Raw genomic sequence first — 19,875 nt, 5'->3', positions numbered from 1 at the left:
TAGTTTCCGAGAAAACTTCAAAAGAATTATGAAAAAACCGTAATTTTTTTCGAGGTAGTCTGAAATTTTTACTCATAACATTTTACATTGTGAACCGATTTTACAATACCAAACTGCTTAGGACAATAATGAATATTCTTAGTGAATTTGGCTGATTTCTTTTGCATAGTTTTAACGTGAGCGTGTTTTAACCAGACAGACAGACAGACAGACAGACAGACGGACAGACGGACATAGCTAAATCGACTCAGAATTTCATAAGGATCAAGAATATATATACTTTGTTAGGTCTCAGGTGAATATTTCTAGGTGTTACACACGGAATGACAAACTTATATATACCCTCTATCACCACTGATGGTGGTGGAGGGTATAAAAAATATAAGTGTAATAACCAGGGCAACCAAAAATATGCAATATCATATTTTTTGCTGCGCGTCGTATGGACACGCGAGTTGGCTACTTATCCATTTCAGACAATTTTACGAATTTTGGCATCGATTTGTAAGAGCATATTTTTGCATATTTGTTCTTTACAGCATATTTTTGCATAGATTAAATTTTACAGCATATTTCCGCATATTTTATTCATAATCGCATTTTTTTATTGCATATTTCGTCCTTTACACCTAACTTTTTTAAATTTTTTTGTAATTGTGTTTTTAAATAAAAACAAATTGAAACATTTTTTTGGGAAATTAATGAATAGGAAATGTTTTTAATTTTTTTATTATATTTTTTTAGAAAGGTTCATTTATGATCTAAATTGATATTCGAAGGATTGAACGTTATATTTATTATACCCTACACCACTACAGTGGGGAGGATCGGCCCATATTTAACCATAGTTCCCATATAAAGCCTCTTCTAGAAATTTAGTTTTTCATCATATAGTCGGCCATGTCCGACTATACTTTCCTATTTGTTTTTATTTAGGAAGCATGTATGTAGTTACCAAATTTCTGAAATTATGATATTCTAAAAGTTTTTATTTAATTTAAATTTATCTTCTGTCGATTAATTTCCACAAGATTAAACAATTTTCTTCACAAACATGAAGATTTAAGATTTTCATGTATAAAATAATAAAATTTCTGTAATCCCGAAATCCCGTAAAATCCCGGGATTGCAATTTTCAAAATCCCGAATCCCGGGATTTGTAAAAGCCAGTCCCGTTTAGCATCCCTACTATGTATATTGGGGTCCTTATGAAATATTGAGTCGATTTAGCTATGTACGTTTGAATAAAAAGTTTTTAAATTTAGAGAATCAAATTAATTACACTATGCAACAAATTTTGGGTCTTCGAATCTTTCCCGAACAAGGCCAACGGGAAATGAAAGTAGACAATTAATAGACCCAATTGAAAAGTTAGCTTGCATTGTTATTTTATAGCCATTCTAAACTTACCGTTTTTCAGGAAAACTTTCTCATATGTTATATCAAAAAATATTTTACTTTGAAATAAAGCAAAATTATGGTACATCAAACATAATTTTCAAGAAAAAACCTTTATGAATAGAATCCTTGAAGAGTACAGATCACGTTAGCTTAAACAAGTTAGGCCCATTATTATAACTTGGCAATAACTAAAGATAGGATTTTATAACTTGTATAATTTTATAATTTGTATCTCGTTAATATATGTATACGGGAAGGTAAGCTGGCGGAAAGGTCTCCGTGTGCTTTACCGATGTCCTTTAACTAAAGTACAATTCAAATGACTAGAAATGAATTATCTGCATTATAAAATCCTACCTTTAGTTATTGCCAAGTTGTAATAATGGGGTAAATAAAATTTTAAACCCATTCCCTAAAAATAAATTCATAAAGTTAAATTACTTTTTGATGACACAAGAATGAAGATTGTTTAAAATGGTTGAAATCGGTCTACAACCGTACCCCTCGAATTGGCCTCTCGAGCTCAAAATTATGTTAAATGTTTCTGTATCTCTACAAAAATCGACAGAACTTAGTTGCGTTTAAGTCTAAATGTTACTTACAATTGTCGTAATGTTTGGGCCTTATTTCATCCTTGCCCCCATACAAAGTCCCCATCAGAAAGTCAACAAATTGTTTAAATATTAACCTACTCACTGGTGTAGGTTATCATATGGTCGGTCATGCCCGACTATATATTTTTTACCTGTTTGTCTTTCATATATAAAAGTTTATTTTAGAAATTAAATCAATGGAATGTAAAGCAAAAGAATTAGGCATCTAAATCCTTTCCTAGAAAATTATACAGGTCGGCAAAATTTGGAAGAGAAACCAAAAGACCAAAGTTTACTTTTCTGAATTATTAGCATCGCTTAATCTGAATCCAATTTCTTTGTCACATCGTGTCCTAAAAACTGAAAAATCCTGTTTTTTGGCCATATTTAAAACCTTATAAAAGAGGGAAGACACCTTCATTTATAAAATCCGTTATGTGATTCGAAAGTTCAATCTGTCGGCTTTAACCCCCGTATTCAGTATATTAGACGGACATTTTATTTTTAAAATTTGTATGAAAATTACTCAGTTATTAAATATTTTTGAGTGCTTTTCATATTAATATTGAAAATAAAATTTCCGTCCGAGATACTGAATACGGGAGTAAAATAAAAGTTTAAAAAATTGAAACAAATAAGTTTGTCATAGAATAAAGGCAACCTTGAGTTTTTGTAAGTTTATGGTTGTTCCAAGCTTTAGGTTAACATATCTCGAAGAAACATGGATATATGACGGAGGTTAAACTTTTTTTAAGTCGACAAATTAGACTTTCAGATAACATAACGGATTTTATAAATGAATGATTCTTCCCGCTTATATATGGTATCAAAAATGGTAAAAACGGTGTTTTCATTTGGAAAATGGGAAATTTTAAGTGCATATTTTGTATATTTTTAGAGCATATTTTTAGTTTTTAAGAGCATTTTTTATACACATAAAACACTTTTTTTAGAGCATATTTTTGGTTGCCCTGGTAATAACCCATTTACACAACTATGAAATCTAGCATTTATGAGATTTCGAGCCAAATCTATTTGATTTTAACTAGATTTCCCATACCAAACAAAATATACTTCGTAAGTAGATTTCGGCAAAATCTTCTCAAAATCTAAATGGTTGCAACTCTGTTTTTTCTTAAGTAATACTAAAAAATACGACGCTGCAGCTTACATAATTAAAATAAAACATCGACTTTCGACGTTTTGCAGTATATGCATGAAAAGTCGACTCTTCGACTTTCACAATTTTAACTTATCGACTTTCCACCTTCCCAAGTATCTAGTCGGTAGATATATTGCACGGAAGGATTTTTAAATCCTTAATATTTTAATTCATATTCCAAGGAGTATTTTGCGCGACACTTCTTAGAACCTGTATATTTTACCAGCAACAATTTTACTGACCATTTTGGAGGAATCTAATTTTCCAAGGATCTGCTCTACCGATTTTTTGCACGGAAGGATTTTTTCAATCCTTACCATGTCTCCTACCATATTCCAAGGAGTTTTTGGCGCGACACTCGCTAGATCCTATATAGTTTACCAGCAACGATTTTACTGACCATTTTGGAGGAAGCCAATTTTGGAAGGATCTGCTATACCGATTTTTTGCACGGAAAGATTTTTTCAATCCTTACCATGTCTCCTACCATATTCCAAGGAGTTTTTGGCGCGACAATCGCTAGATCCTATATAGTTCACCAGCAACGATTTTACTGACCATTTTGGAAGAAGCCAATTTTCCAAGGATCTGCTCTACCGATTTTTTGCACGGAAGGATTTTTTCAATCCTTACCATGTCTCCTACCATATTCCAAGGAGTTTTTGGCGCGACACTCGCTAGATCCTATATAGTTTACCAGCAACGATTTTACTGACCATTTTGGAGAAAGCCAATTTTCCAAGGATCTGCTCTACCGATTTTTTGCACGGAAGGATTTTTTTAATCCTTACCATGTCTCCTACCATATTCCAAGGAGTTTTTGGCGCGACACTCGCTAGATCCTATACAGTTCACCAGCAACTATTTTACTGACCATTTTGGAGGAAGCTAATTTTCCAAGGATCTGCTCTACCGATTTTTTGCAAGGAAGGATTTTTTCAATCCTTACCATGTCTCCTACCATATTCCAAGGAGTTTTTGGCACGACTCTCGCTAGATCCTATACAGTTCACCAGCAACGATTTTACTGACCATTTTGGAAGAAGCCAATTTTCCAAGGATCTGCTCTACCGATTTTTTGCACGGAAGGATTTTTTCAATCCTTACCATGTCTCCTACCATAATCCAAGGAGTTTTTGGCGCGACACTCGCTAGATCCTATATAGTTTACCAGCAACGATTTTACTGACCATTTTGGAGGAAGCCAATTTTCCAAGGATCTGCTCTACCGATTTTTTGCACGGAAGGATTTTTTCAATCCTTACCATGTCTCCTACCATATTCCAAGGAGTTTTTGGCGCGACACTCGCTAGATCCTATATAGTTTACCAGCAACGATTTTACTGACCATTTTGGAGGAAGCCAATTTTGGAAGGATCTGCTATACCGATTTTTTGCACGGAAAGATTTTTGCAATCCTTACCATGTCTCCTACCATATTCCAAGGAGTTTCTGGCGCGACACTCGCTAGATCCTATATAGTTCACCAGCAACGATTTTACTGACCATTTTGGAAGAAGCCAATTTTCCAAGGATCTGCTCTACCGATTTTTTGCACGGAAGGATTTTTTCAATCCTTACCATGTCTCCTACCATAATCCAAGGAGTTTTTGGCGCGACACTCGCTAGATCCTATATAGTTTACCAGCAACGATTTTACTGACCATTTTGGAGAAAACCAATTTTCCAAGGATCTGCTCTACCGATTTTTTGCACGGAAAAAATTTTTTAATCCTTACCATGTCTCCTACCATATTCCAAGGAGTTTTTGGCGCGACACTCGCTAGATCCTATACAGTTCACCAACAACTATTTTACTGACCATTTTGGAGGAAGCCAATTTTCCAAGGATCTGCTCTACCGATTTTTTGCAAGGAAGGATTTTTTCAATCCTTACCATGTCTCCTACCATATTCCAAGGAGTTTTTGGCGCGAATCTCGCTAGATCCTATACAGTTCACCAGCAACGATTTTACTGACCATTTTGGAGGAAGCCAATTTTCCAAGGATCTGCTCTACCGATTTTTTGCACGGAAGGATTTTTTCAATCCTTACCATGTCTCCTACCATATTCCAAGGAGTTTTTGGCGCGACACTCGCTAGATCCTATACAGTTCACCAGCAACCATTTTACTGACCATTTTGGAAGAAGCCAATTTTCCAAGGATCTGCTCTACCGATTTTTTGCACGGAAGGATTTTTTCAATCCTTACCATGTCTCCTACCATAATCCAAGGAGTTTTTGGCGCGACACTCGCTAGATCCAATACAGTTCACCAGCAACGATTTTACTGACCATTTTGGAGGAAGCCAATTTTCCAAGGATCTGCTCTACCGATTTTTTGCACGGAAGGATTTTTTCAATCCTTACCATGTCTCCTACCATATTCCAAGGAGTTTTTGGCGCGACACTTGCTAGATCCTACATAGTTTACTAGCAACGATTTTACTGACCATTTTGGAGGAAGCCAATTTTCCAAGGATCTGCTCTACCGATTTTTTGCACGGAAGGATTTTTTCAATCCTTACCATGTCTCCTACCATATTCCAAGGAGTTTTTGGCGCGACACTTCTTAGAACCTGTATAGTTCACCAGCAACGATTTTACTGACCATTTTGGAAGAAGCCAATTATCCAAGGATCTGCTCTACCGATTTTTTGCACGGAAGGATTTTTTCAATCCTTACCATGTCTCCTACCATAATCAAAGGAGTTTTTGGCGCGACACTCGCTAGATCCTATACAGTTCACCAGCAACGATTTTACTGACCATTTTGGAGGAAGCCAATTTTCCAAGGATCTGCTCTACCGATTTTTTGCACGGAAGGATTTTTTCAATCCTTACCATGTCTCCTACCATATTCCAGGGAGTTTTTGGCGCGACACTCGCTAGATCCTATATAGTTCACCAGCAACGATTTTACTGACCATTTTGGAAGAAGCCAATTTTCCAAGGATCTGCTCTACCGATTTTTTGCACGGAAGGATTTTTTCAATCCTCCTACCATATTCCAAAGAGTTTTTGGCGCGACACTCGCTAGATTCTATATAGTTTACCAGCAACGATTTTACTGACCATTTTGGAGGAAGCCAATTTTCCAAGGATCTGCTCTACCGATTTTTTGCACGGAAGGATTTTTTCAATCCTTACCATGTCTCCTACCATATTCCAAGGAGTTTTTGGCGCGACACTCGCTAGATCCTATATAGTTTACCAGCAACGATTTTACTGACCATTTTGGAGGAAGCCAATTTTCCAAGGATCTGCTCCACCGATTTTTTGCACGGAAGGATTTTTTCAATCCTTACCATGTCTCCTACCATATTCCAAGGAGTTTTTGGCGCGACACTCGCTAGATCCTATACAGTTCACCAGCAACGATTTTTAGAGGAATCTAATTTTACAAGGAATTATAGTTCCAAGATTATATATAGTCTTGATTCCATTTTGTGTTTCCCATCTCTTTCCATTGAGTTTTCCATGGTATTTTTTATTAGCTAAGCAATTTATTTTTCCCCTGTGGTGTTGCCACTTAATTCCCAAAATTTTCTCTGCCGTTGCTATTTTTCGTTGCTAACTGGACGGACGTAAAACTACTATATAACTTATTGCAACTTTCTCGCAATGTAGAAGCACAAAGTATACAGAGGTGTCACTTTTGACATTTAAAAAAGTCTAAAATCAGCTTTTGTTTGATTTTGAAATTGTTTGGTGAGAAGAGGTATATAAAATACAGCTAAAAAAATTATTGAATTCGTTTTGTGCGAAAGAGAGGGAAATAGTTTTTTGCTCGTGACGCCTCTGTATACCCTGTGGTAGAAGGGTATGATTTAATCGGATACATTTTGTGCTTTCATATTTTTGTTATTTTATGTAAACAAAAATAAAAATACTCAAACAAGTGTATTAAATTTACACAGAACCTGTACATGTGAAAGAGTAATATTTCTTACTGTCAGTAACAGTTCTATTTATTTTTCTATGGTTGTTACTAATTGTTACAAATTTTCACAAAAATATTTGAAATTTGTATTGAAAAAAAAAAACAATTTGTAACAATTATTTGTTATTGAGCAGACATAATATACATAATTTTTTGCGGCTTATCTAATCTATATCTATGTACAATGTACATATATTAAACTGCATGTGTGTTTGTATGTTTATATGCATACATATACAGTGAATCAATTTGCCTATGTAAAATTTTATAAATTTTAAGAAAAAACTTTATCTGAACAATTATTTTTAGCAAAATAAAGCAATTTGTTGTATTTTTTAAAGAATATCTTATATTTTAATTTTCTACAATAAAAAGTAAAATCGTGATATTAATTAACGAGATTTTTGATAGGTTTTTTGTTAATTTTTTTAATATTGCTGCATTATTTTATAAAATTTAATATTTTTATTACTCCTATATATTAGTTTGTTTTGGACATTTCTTAACCGATTTATTATCCTATATATCTATAAGAATTTTTCAATATTTGACTTAACATGAAATCTATCGTTTTTTTGAATTGGACACAAGATATATTAGGAAATCAATGGATTTGGACCTAGAAAAAAATTTTAGTGGGGTATAAATCTATAGATTATAACAAAAATAATCTGAGTTTTTGGTCATTTTGTATTGATAAACAAAAACTACATTACGGAAACCCCATCTATTTAAGAAGTACTGTGTGAATTTTATTAAGAATTGTATAATATTGATTCTTATTCAATAAAGCTAACACTAAGTACCATCCTAGCCACTCTAAGTATGGGGATAACACCGTATACCACTATAGAACTATTACATGCTAGAATCTTGATTTTCTACCTCATATTTTGAATGCTTTATTTTATGAAAAAAATACAGTAGGCGTAGTTGGATTTTTATAGTTATTCTTGATTTTTCTAACTATATATAAGAGTATGTATTAGCTGAAAAATATTGCTTTTGTGGATCTTAGGTGTAAATATCTAAATTAATTATTTTTCCGTACCACACGATAGTTCACTTTATATTGTTTTCCAGCAACCTAAGGTTTGTTTAGAGGTCTAAATTTAAACATAGTGTTCTTTTAAGTTCGTATATGGAGAAGATACATGAGGACTTCAATCAGTGATGCCAGGAGATTTTTTTCAGAAATCCCTACGCTTATGAGAAAAAATCCCTTTTTTCCCTACACCCACTTTTTATTTTCCCTACATTTTTCCCTACACTACATTTTTCCAAGTTTATCTTAAAAAAATACAAAAATAACATAAAAAACTTAAATATTAGCTCCGTTTTATAATATACATATACATATATGTATTTTTTTTTTAATTTTTAGGAATGAAATTTTTAGAATTTAAATTTTTTTTCTTTTAATTTTACATAATACAAATCTTCCAAGCCTGACTCTTCAGTTAAGATTAAAAAAACAAGACAATTGATAGATTTATGGCAGTATCACGATTCGATGTTAAAAATTTATTTTATGTTTTTTTAAGGTTTACTTTCGCGTTTACTTTTGCGTTTTCTTTTTGCGGTTTACTTTTATAAATTTTCAGAACATTAAATCTATATGAAATATTTTAGTATGTCGCATGTTTTGTAGACCTCAGTTCAAGAAACCCGAATTTTGGATTATGCCAGTCTTGTAGCGATATGTAGGTACATATATTGTAGAAATTACAAGCGGAATTTTTACTAACGATACACTTAAAACTGATTTCATTTTTAATTTTAAAGTTTAATACATGAAAGGGTATATTTTTAGTTGTTAAAAACTATGAAATTGAAAAATCCCTACAATTTGACAATAGTAAGAAATCTTTCCCTTTTTCCCTACACGTGAAATTTTTGAAAAAAATCCCTACAAAAAGGGAAAAATCCCTACACTTGGCATCACTGACTTCAATGGTTTTTGCTTGGATTCAAGTCGCTCTCCTTTGTAAGTTAAAGATTTTGAAAGACAACTCAGTGCGTTTTTTTAATAATTATTTGTGTTATTTCATCAATGTCTATATTTTTTAATGGTTGATTAAACATCTCATAATTGAATTTCATTGATTTATACTTGTTCTAAAAATCTAAACTAATTTTTTATATTGTAATTGCCTCATTATTTCCCTTTAAACATTTTTAATGCAAATAACTACACAGTTTCACACAATAAGGATATGATTTTTGAAAATTACAATTGAAAAATACTTAACACGTGTCCTTTTAACAATAAAACAATAAATTCCAAAAAGCAATTAAAAAATAATATGAAAAACCAAAACAACGAAATTAACTGGAAATTTCAATATGCAAAATACTTTATTGACGTGCAAATTCTGATGAAAAATAATAAAATGCAACAACAAATGCACCAAAATTTTTATTTTAATATTTTTTTCTTGGTTTTCCCATTCTACACAATCTCTATTTTCAATTGGAAAACATAAATTTACTTTTTACCTGTTTTTTTTAATTTTATTTATGAACAAAAAACAAAATTCTCTTAAACAAACAAAAAACATAGTTGATTCACTGTATATGTTTTTGAGCTCAACATTGGTCCTGTACCTTTAATTTGATAATTAAAACGCATTTTCAGTTTTTTCTGCGTGCTTCAGGAACACACGTTTATAAATATTACAAACATTATATGAGAGTTTTGTGCATATATTTATAAATTTAATTATTTTGTTGATATTTAGTTTAAATATTATTTTTGTTGATATTTAGCGAAATTTCAGTTGGGGATATATTTAAATTAATTAAACAAGTAAGAGTGTTATAAAATTCGGGTGTGCCGAATCTTAATACTCACCATCAAATCATAAATACGAAAACTACCCTATAAATAAACTTTGATATTTATGAATCAGTCCTTTTATTATTGTCATTTATTAGATTTATGTTGAATTTTACAATCGAGATTAATGTAAACATCAGAGTGATATTTGGAATATTACTTTTAATGAGGGCTTAAGTCAATTATTGACCGAGCTGTTTCATATTAAAATATATAAAAACTAAAAAAAAATGTTGATCTAATTTTTCTAACCATAAACTTTTTTCTGGAAGTGAGGTTATATGGGGGAAGGCCAATTACACTGTGTGACATTCGAAAACACTCATTACGCGATATAATGCTTTTTATAGACCTAGATGGGTAGATCATTTTACCATTTTTATAATCTTCAATTTACTTTAGAAATGAGAGATTTGGTAAATTTTTGTTTTTACGAAAAAATTCTATTGCCAGTTTTTATCTGATTTCAACGTTTCATATCTTTTTTTATTCATAAAAGTATGAGCTAAAATAAAAAATGATCTTGAATTGTAGAAACATTTTAAAAATATAAAAATTTGTATTTATTTTACACATTTCTTTAAAAAATATAAAAGTGTGTGTACTTTTTGAAAAGTACAAAAGAAACTTTTTCCGAGACAGTTTAAAAATATTTTCACCACCTGCAGTTATCATTTAACTGTCTACCAAAACTGTCCAATATCTTTCGATTTTAGGGTATATTGAAGACTCTTATCTACTCTACTAGACTTACAAAATTCACTAGGTCTCGCGATGAGTGTATTGGTTTTTTGTAATTTTGTCATACCGTGTTATGAATTGATCCTTATAAAATTTAGAACACAAATTTCGGTTGGTTTTAAACTTATAGTGTTTGTGTCGGATTTCATCGCCGGATTTTTAATTAATGGGTATAGGGTCAATCAAGGACCGATCCTCATAAAGTTTTGTACATAGAAGTTGATCTAATTTCGCTATACTCGTATTTTTAAGCCAGTGATGAGACTTAAAGTCAAAGAAGGGGACCTTATATGAGTGGCAGGGTTAGTGGGGGAACGATAATCATACAATTTGTTAGGGAGATTTCGGTTAGTATAAAACACGTCGATTTTCATCATTGCACCAGTAATGAGCAGCAAAATCATTTTCTGAAGTGGATATTATATGGGGTTGGGGTTAATTATGGACCGATTCTCACAAAATTTTGTACGTTTAAAATTCATCGCAGTAATGAGCGTTAAAGTAATTTCCTGAAGGGTACCTTATATAGGGTATATGGTCAATTATGGACTGATCCTAATAAAATTTTTAAGCCAGTAATGAGCTTGAAAATCATTTTCTGAAGGGGACCTAGAGTACACATATGTATATAATTTTGTGGGTCAATGATTAATCTTTCGATGTGTTACAAACGGAATGACAAATTCAAAATATGTAACAAATTATTATATAACAAATTAATTGAAATATGTAATTTAATTATTAAATTAATATGAGCAATTTCATAATTGAAATTCATTTTTATACCCTTCACCTTCGTGAGAAGAGTATATATAAGTTTGTCATTCCGTTTGTAATTACTATAATATAATTTTCCGACTCCATAAAGTATATATATTCTGGATACTTATAGGTAGCGGAGTTGATTAAGCTATGTCCGTCTGTCATATGCATAAATGTTAGTATCCTCAATACGGAAACAAAAGTTTTGTTCTTTATGTTATTTCATCAATTTCTATATTTTATATTTTTTATGATTGATTAAACATCTCATAATTGAATTTCATTGATTTATACTTGTTCTAAAAATCTAAACTTTTTTTATATTGGAATTGCCTCGTTATTTCCCTTTAAACATTTTTAACGCAAATAACTAGTTTCACACAATAACTAGTTTCACACAATAAGGATATGATTTTTGAAAATTACAATTGAAAAATACTTAACACGTGTCCTTTTAACAATAAAACAATAAATTCCAAAAAGCAATTAAAAAATAATTTTAAAAACCCAACGAAATTAACTGGAAATTTTAATATGCAAAATACTTTATTGACGTGCAAATTTTGATGAAAAATAATAAAATGCAACAACAAATGCACCAAAATTTTTATTTTAATATTTTTTCTTGGTTTTCCCATTCTACACAATCTCTATTTTCAATTGGAAAACATAAATTTACTTTTTACCTGTTTTTTTTTTTTTAATTTTATTTATGAACAAAAAACAAGGTTTATAGACTACTAAACGGCTGAACCGATTTTCTTGAAATTTTCTCAGTGTATTCCTGTATATCTGGAAGAGGTTATAGGCTACTTTTTAATGGGGGCTTGGCACCTCCCATATGAATTAATTACAGAATTTCGTTTATCTGGGAAACTAAACTAGATTCTTCAAAATTTTCACGAAAAACTTTAACATTCATCAGAACATTTTGGAGAAAAAAGGGCGGACTTTTATCTGGAGGGGCTTGGCACCACCCATATGAATTAAATACAAAATTTCGTACATCTGGTAAACTATTAGATTATAAAAATTTTTCATAGATTGCATTAAAATCTTAATTAACGTTCGGAAAAATTGGCGAACTTGCAATAATTTGCGTGGCATCTCTCATATATAAAAATTGTATATGTGGAAAACATTGTAGTATGAATCTTCCAAATCGTTAAGTGGGGTTTTTATTCATATTGCTTTAGGGTAGCAAAGCACACTGGATATAGTTAGTTTTTTATAAAAATGTAAAAAACATATATCTTAAAATTTTCAGTGTCCACTTTTTGTCTCAAAATGTTTATTAAAAACTAGCTTACCCCGTGTGCTTTGCTACACTAAAAACCATATTCCCATCAGAGAACTGCAAAAATCACCTTTTTTCTTGACTGAATCATATAATAAAATATTTAATCATATTTAGTCTTTCAATAAAACTCAATATTGAATAAAATCAAAATCGTTCTGGCAAACACTTCATTTCAATGATTGTGAATAGTACAATCAAACGTGTTTTATTCAAATTTTTGAATAAAACTATTTTTTGTTTTGGAATAAAAACAAAACGTAATTATACCCTACACCACTTTAGCGGATTTGTGCTGATGTTTGTAACATACAAAAATATTCGTCCTAGACCCACCTTACAGTATACCAATCGGCTTAGAATCGTTTTCTGAATCGATTAAGCTATGTCCGTCCGTCCGGCTGGCTGGCTGTCCATGTAAACCTTGTGCGCAAGGTACAGGTCGCAATTCTAAAGATAATTGGATGAAATTTGGCACGCACAAATTTGGCAGGACGAAGCCTATTGAAAATGGTTAAAATCGGTCCATTATTTCACCTAGCCCCCATAGAACAGAACCCCCGAAAAGGGCTTCTGAGCTCATAATTATGTTAAATATACAGATATATCGATAAAATACGGCACAACTAAGTTTTATAGAAGTCTTGATGACGCTGCCAAATTTCATAAAGATCGGGCCCCATTTGACCCTAGCTCCCATACAAAGTCCCCTTCAGAAAATTACTTCAATGTCCCAAATTAACTTATAAACACAAATATCACGATGAAATTCAGCACAATAAAATATTATGTAAATATAAATATATTCACAAAATTTTATCGGGCTTGGTCCATATTTGCCCCTAGCCCCCATATAAAACCTCTTTCAGAAAATTAGTTTTTCATCCATAAATTGCTTAAATGTATCGGAACAAGGGAATATTGAAGATAAATGCTTTATTATGAAAAATAAATCACATTTAATATTCATAACTGGTGTAGGGTATCATATGGTCGGCCACGCCCGACTATACTTTCTTACTTGTTTTATACTCATACACATTGTCAATGATTCAAAAAAAAAATTACTAAAAAAAACTGATATTGAATAACATAGAATATTACCGTAGAAGGCCAACTCTCCCGGAAAAAACCTAACTCTAAATATGTATTAGTATGATTTTCTTTAAAAGTGTTAGTGTATAAAAGCTTTTTACCACACATAACTTAGTTGTGCCGTATTTTATCGATATATCTGTATATTTAACATAATTATGAGCTCAGAAGCCCTTTTCGGGGGGTTCTGTTCTATGGGGGCTAGGTGAAATAATGGACCGATTTTAACCATTTTCAATAGGCTTCGTCCTTGGGTCAAATAAAACGGGCGTGCCAAATTTCATCCAATTATCTTGAAAATTGCGACCTGTACCTTGCGCACAAGGTTTACATGGACAGCCAGCCAGCCAGACGGACTTTAAGGTGGGTGTTTAAGTACAAATCGATTATTTGCGGTATTTTTCCTCTAAGTGTAAATCCTAATGATTTACAACTTTAGTTTACATCTTTGATGGAAAACTATTACTAATTCAACGAATAAACAGCTAACTGTATTTAAACTTTGTTAGCCTCCATACTTAGAAATAAGTAGTTGTTTAACATTCGTCATATAGAAGCCTTAAAGAGCACTTCTTGTTGTGCATACATGCTTAAGGTAATATATAAATAAAGGAAGACAAATCTTCTCCTTTTATAAAACTAATAATTCTTTGTGTTTTATTCTTTTTGTGCATTTACACTGAACCAAATCGGATTGACGCCGAAACATTGGTCGCTTCGAACCGGATTAATTAAATTGTTGCTTCGAATCGAGGATAATCTACACATCTTGATCTTAATCTAGCGGATAAAACACGAAGAAGTTCATCCTCCAGCATATGAAAGGAAGACCCCTTGCCAAGGAATTTTAAGTGCCCTTTTGTTTGGAGAGTTTTTAAGATAGCTTTTTTTAAAAGGTTAGTAAATTGATATAAAAGTGATTGTGTCAAAGGAAAAGTACATACATATACATACCACAGTGGGGCAGAATGGAAATTTTTTGGAAATAAATCTGGCATTTCTAAACGGCTGATCCGATCGGGATAAAATTTGGCGTGAGCGTAGCCAAGGAGTATTCGAGTTTAAGTTTTGAAGATGAACCCTGCAGATGCCCCAGGGACGGCGCTGTGGCGGCTCAAAATGGGGTACCTACGACATGTAAAATTTTTAAACTCGTGCCATTTTTTGGTTTTTCATCCAAATACAAAGATTATATTTTGTGAAAGCGCTCGACGAGATCTTGAAAAAACATGCTTGGACATACTACTTATCTCTTATAATATCCGAGTTATAGGCATTTAAACATTTAGTGATACAAAATTTACCATACCTTGGTCCGCCTTTTTTTGAATACCGGGCGTAATTTTGGACCAAATGGACTCAATTAGACAAGTTAGACAACAAAATTTCCAATAATATACAAAAAATTTCAGATCAATATCATTTACAGATCCAAAAATATACGTTTTTTAATTTAAAAATTTCAGATCAATATCATTTACAGATCCAAAAATATACGTTTTTTAATTTAAAAATTCAAAAAATTTTAGATTTTTGCCGTTTTTTTGCCAAAAATGTGTCTTAACTCTTTTATTAATAAAATAAAATTTTCTTTAAGAACATATAACAATTTTATAGTTTTCTAAAAGGTATCTTTACGCAGAACGCTTTGGCGTAAAAAACTTCAACTTTGGGCGACATGTTCTAAAATCCCAAAGCTGGGATCAGAAAACTGAAAGCAGTTTTGGAAACCTCAATATGTTTTCTATTTACTCCAAAAGTATTTTCCCAGCCCTGAACGAAATGTGGACCCTATTTCCATTTTTGGGATTTTCATTCCTATTTTTGGGAATTGCGGGATGCCTTTTCAATTTTTTTTTGCACTTTCTTATTTGAAATGACAAATTTAACAAGCGTTGAAAATTTCATTGAGTTTTGTTCATAAATAAAGATTTTGTCATATATTACATATTTGTTTAATTTCTAAAACTATGATTTATATCAAAATTTTAATAGGGTCGCAGATAGCTACAACAATTTAGTCCATATTTATCCCTTAATATCATTTTTTAGTTAGATATGGAAATTCTCTACCCTTTACAAAAAATGTCAAGCCAATATCTCAATTACATTCAAAAATATGTTCATTTAAACCTGTGTCCTTTAATTTCATCTTTTTCATATTTTAGTATTAAGTATGACAGAACATATTTAAATCTTATATTTACCTATTTTCTATTTGTTTGCTTATCCTTATAATTGAAAGGTCCTATTATGCTTAAATTTTCAAAAATTTATAACTATTTTTTACCTAAATTTTTTCGACAGATCATTTCGTTGTTTCGTTTATGAACATGTAGGTAAAAATATACAGGTAATGATAATTTCGATTCATTCACTAATAAGAAATATTAATGACTGAATTACAGGTTATAGTAATATAGTCCTAAATGTTAATAGGTAGACAATTCGTAATTTTTTACTTTGGTATATAAGTAAACTTCTTAGATTTTAAGTACCATATTTAATAAATCTACAATGAAGATTACATTAAAGTACGAAGAGTTGTGTTCCGTTTTATGGAGTGTATCTTCAAAAGGGCCAGAAAGAATTGAAGACATTTCAAATTATATAAAAACTACATATAGTAGAAAAGTAGACAAAACAGGCATATCAAAAATTTAAAACTTTTTAAAACTTTTTGATGTAAAAAGTAAGTCTGTGGATGGAAATCAAAAGAAATTTCGATTAAAATTTTGTAGTTGGATGGAAACTACTACGGAAATCTCAACTTACAACACATCAACAGGAGCGCCTTGCAAGTCATACGAAGACTTATGTTCAAGGTCAAAAAAAAGAGGGTCACACAAAAACTTTTTTCAATCTCAAATGAGGAAATTGCTGATACATTTAACGAAATGCTGAAAAAGGAAAACCAACCTATGGATGCCGTACATATTGCAACTATTCTTCCTAATACATCACCAAAACGACTTAAGCGAATTGTGGAAAGTATATCAACTCCAACATGACAATCAAATTTTACTGAAGAGGAAGCAATAGCGCTTATGTTGGAACTGGGTCTCAGTCGAAATAAGTACCAAATATTAAGGAAAGCTCTGCATGAAAAAGGACACAATATATTACCATCATACAAGGCGATCCAGGAAAAAAAACAAACTATCCTACCATCACCTATTGCTGTTAATGATGTGGAAGCTTGTATTGATATATCATCTTTGCTCGAAAACACAGCATCAAGAATTGTGTCAGACTTTTCAGAAGACCAACTAAGGAAAATTCATAACTGTGATGTTGTCTTAATGTGTAAGTGAGGATGTGACGGTTTATCAGCACTTCCAGAATACAAACAAGCTTGTGGAAGTCGGACATTAGCAGACTACAAAAGTGTGTTTATGTCATCATCAGTGCCATTACGAATTCGTTCATATTCCCTTAATCCATCATCGTCAAGCATCGGAAATTCATTTGAAGATATATGGATCAATACAACTCCGGGTTCAAAAAATTTTTGTAGACCCATTGGATTTGAATATATAAAGGAGTCAAAGAAAACAACAAAAGATTTAGTGGAATATTTAAAAGATGAAATAAATGCACTGGAGCCCATTTGCATAAAAATAAAGGAATTCTCTATTAACGTATCATATCAGCTAAGCTTAACAATGATTGATGGAAAGGTCAGCAATGCCATAACAGAAACTTCTTCCTTCTGGAGATGCTCAATATGTAATGAAAAAAAATCGCAATTCTCAAATATAAACAAAAGCAGAAGTATTAATGAAGAAGTCCTGTCTTTTGGAATTTCACCACTTCATGCCAGAATACGATTTTTGGATTACTTTTTACACATAGCATACGACCTCAAATATAGAAGTGTGCCAGAGAATCTTACTAAATCAACAAAAAATAATGAAGAATTGAAAGAACTGAGAGCTGTGGAAAAAAGCAGAATCCAAGAAGAATTTAAAGTTCAGATGGGATTAAACATCGACAAACCACTTCCAAGTTGCGGTAGTACAAATGACGGTAATACGGCGAGAAGGTTTTTTCGTGATTTTAAAATTACTTCAAAAATAACTGGAATCGACAAGGAGTTGCTTCGAAGAGTTAACACTATTTTAATGGCACTGAATAGTAAACATAAAATTAATGGAAATCGATTTGGGGAATATACATCTGAAATTTCTAAATTACTTGTATCTCTGTATCCATGGAGGGAACTAACACCAACAGTACACAAAGTATTGTGTCATGGTCAAATAATAATTGAATCGAATATTCTTCCACTTGGAGAGTTAACAGAAGAAGCCCAGGAAGCGAGGAATCGAGATTTTAACCATGTTCAACTATTCAGCTCAGCAATCAGCAATCACAGAATGAAGATATTTTTAATAGTTTACTTCTATCTTCTGATCCTGTTCTTTCAACTATGCGAAAAAGATGGATTTGTTATGAAACTCTATCATCTCAAAACAAGGAAGATTAAAAGGACTTATATTACCTTCTGGATATGTATACCGATATGACAGATAATTTTATAGAAAATAAGTAGTGTTAGGAATTAACTATATAAGTAGGTTGTAAGAATTAATTGTATTATGTTTAAGATAAAGAGTTCAAATAAAAATAGCTATTATACTAACTGATGATATTGTATTAAATTGTGTTTTATGTTTCGGTGGGCGGGAAAGGTGGTTTGTGTGGGGTGATTTAGGTGTTGTTGTGCGTGGCTCATAATAAAATTATAATTTTTTTTGTATATACAATGTTATAGTCTTTAATAAAATAATTAACTAAATAATTTTTAAAAATTGTCCAAATATTTTATTCAACACCAAATGTATATTCTGTCATACTTAATACTAAAATATGAAAAAGATTAAATTAAAGGACACAGGTTTAAATGAACATATTTTTGAATGTAATTGAGATATTGGCTTGAAATTTTTTGTAAAGGGTCGAGAATTTCCATATCTAACTAAAAAAAGATATTAAGGGATAAATATGAACTAAATTGTTGTAGCTATCTGCGACCCTATTAAAATTTTGATATAAATCATAGTTTTAGAAATTAAACAAATATGTAATATATGACAAAATCTTTATTTATGAACAAAACTCAATGAAATTTTCAACGCTTGTTAAATTTGGCATTTCAAATAAGAAAAATCCTAAAAATGGGATTTTTACTTTTTTGCCCATAGGGTCCACATTTCTTTCAGGGCTGGGCAAAACTGCTTTCAGTTTTCTGATCCCAGCTTTGGGATTTTAGAACATGTCAGAAAATAGGACAAGTTTTTTACGCCAAAGCGTTCTGCGTAAAGATACCTTTTAGAAAACTATAAAATTGTTATATGTTCTTAAAGAAAATTTTATTTTATTAATAAAAGAGTTAAGACACATTTTTGGCAAAAAAACGGCAAAAATCTAAAATTTTTTGAATTTTTAAATTAAAAAACGTATATTTTTGGATCTGTAAATGATATTGATCTGAAATTTTTTGTATATTATTGGAAATTTTGTTGTCTAACTAACAAGAAAAAATTGAGTCCATTTGGTCCAAAATTACGCCCGGTATTCAAAAAGGACCAAGGTATGGTAAATTTTGTATCACTAAATTTTTAAATGCCTATAACTCGAATATTATAAGAGATAAGTAGTATGTCCAAGCATGTTTTTTCAAGATCTCGTCGAGCGCTTTCACAAAATATAAAATTTGGGTGAAAAACAAAAAAATGGCACGAGTTTAAAAATTTTACATGTCGTAGGTACCCTACTTTGAGCCGCCACAGCGCCGTCCCTGGGGCATCTGCAGGAGTCATCTTCAAAACTTAAACTCGAATACTCCTTGGCTATGCTTTCGCCTTTTATCCCGATCGCTTTTTATCCCGATCGGATCAGCCGTTTAGAAATGACAGATTTATTTAAAAGTTTTAAAAAGTTTTCAATTTTTGATATGCCTGTTTTGTCTACTTTTCTACTATATGTAGTTTCTATATAATTTGAAATGTCTTCAATTCTTTCTGGCCCTTTTGAAG

General features: G+C 31.5%; 1 protein-coding gene across 2 annotated transcripts in view; it reads left to right on the top strand.

Moving 5' to 3' along the window:
- Positions 1-19,875, top strand: part of LOC119605615 (cytochrome P450 307a1-like) — a 76,488-nt gene that overhangs the window by 20,826 nt on the left and 35,787 nt on the right. Inside the window, exon 1 of one of the 2 annotated variants that reach the window (XM_037958829.1) lies at positions 14,201-14,730. The exons of the other annotated variant lie outside the window; for it this stretch is intronic. The gene's annotated coding sequence lies outside the window, so the exon portion shown is untranslated. Of the gene's footprint in view, positions 1-14,200; positions 14,731-19,875 lie in introns of those variants that run through there. 2 annotated transcript variants of the gene reach the window in all.

The sequence above is a fragment of the Lucilia sericata genome, unplaced genomic scaffold (assembly GCF_015586225.1).
Source record: "Lucilia sericata isolate MDLA Ls3-8-SP2 unplaced genomic scaffold, ASM1558622v1 Contig000501F_arrow, whole genome shotgun sequence".
Classification (NCBI taxonomy): Eukaryota; Metazoa; Arthropoda; class Insecta; order Diptera; family Calliphoridae; genus Lucilia; species Lucilia sericata.
The sequence above is the reverse complement of the archived record's forward strand: the minus strand, read 5'-3'. Positions and strand labels throughout refer to the sequence as shown.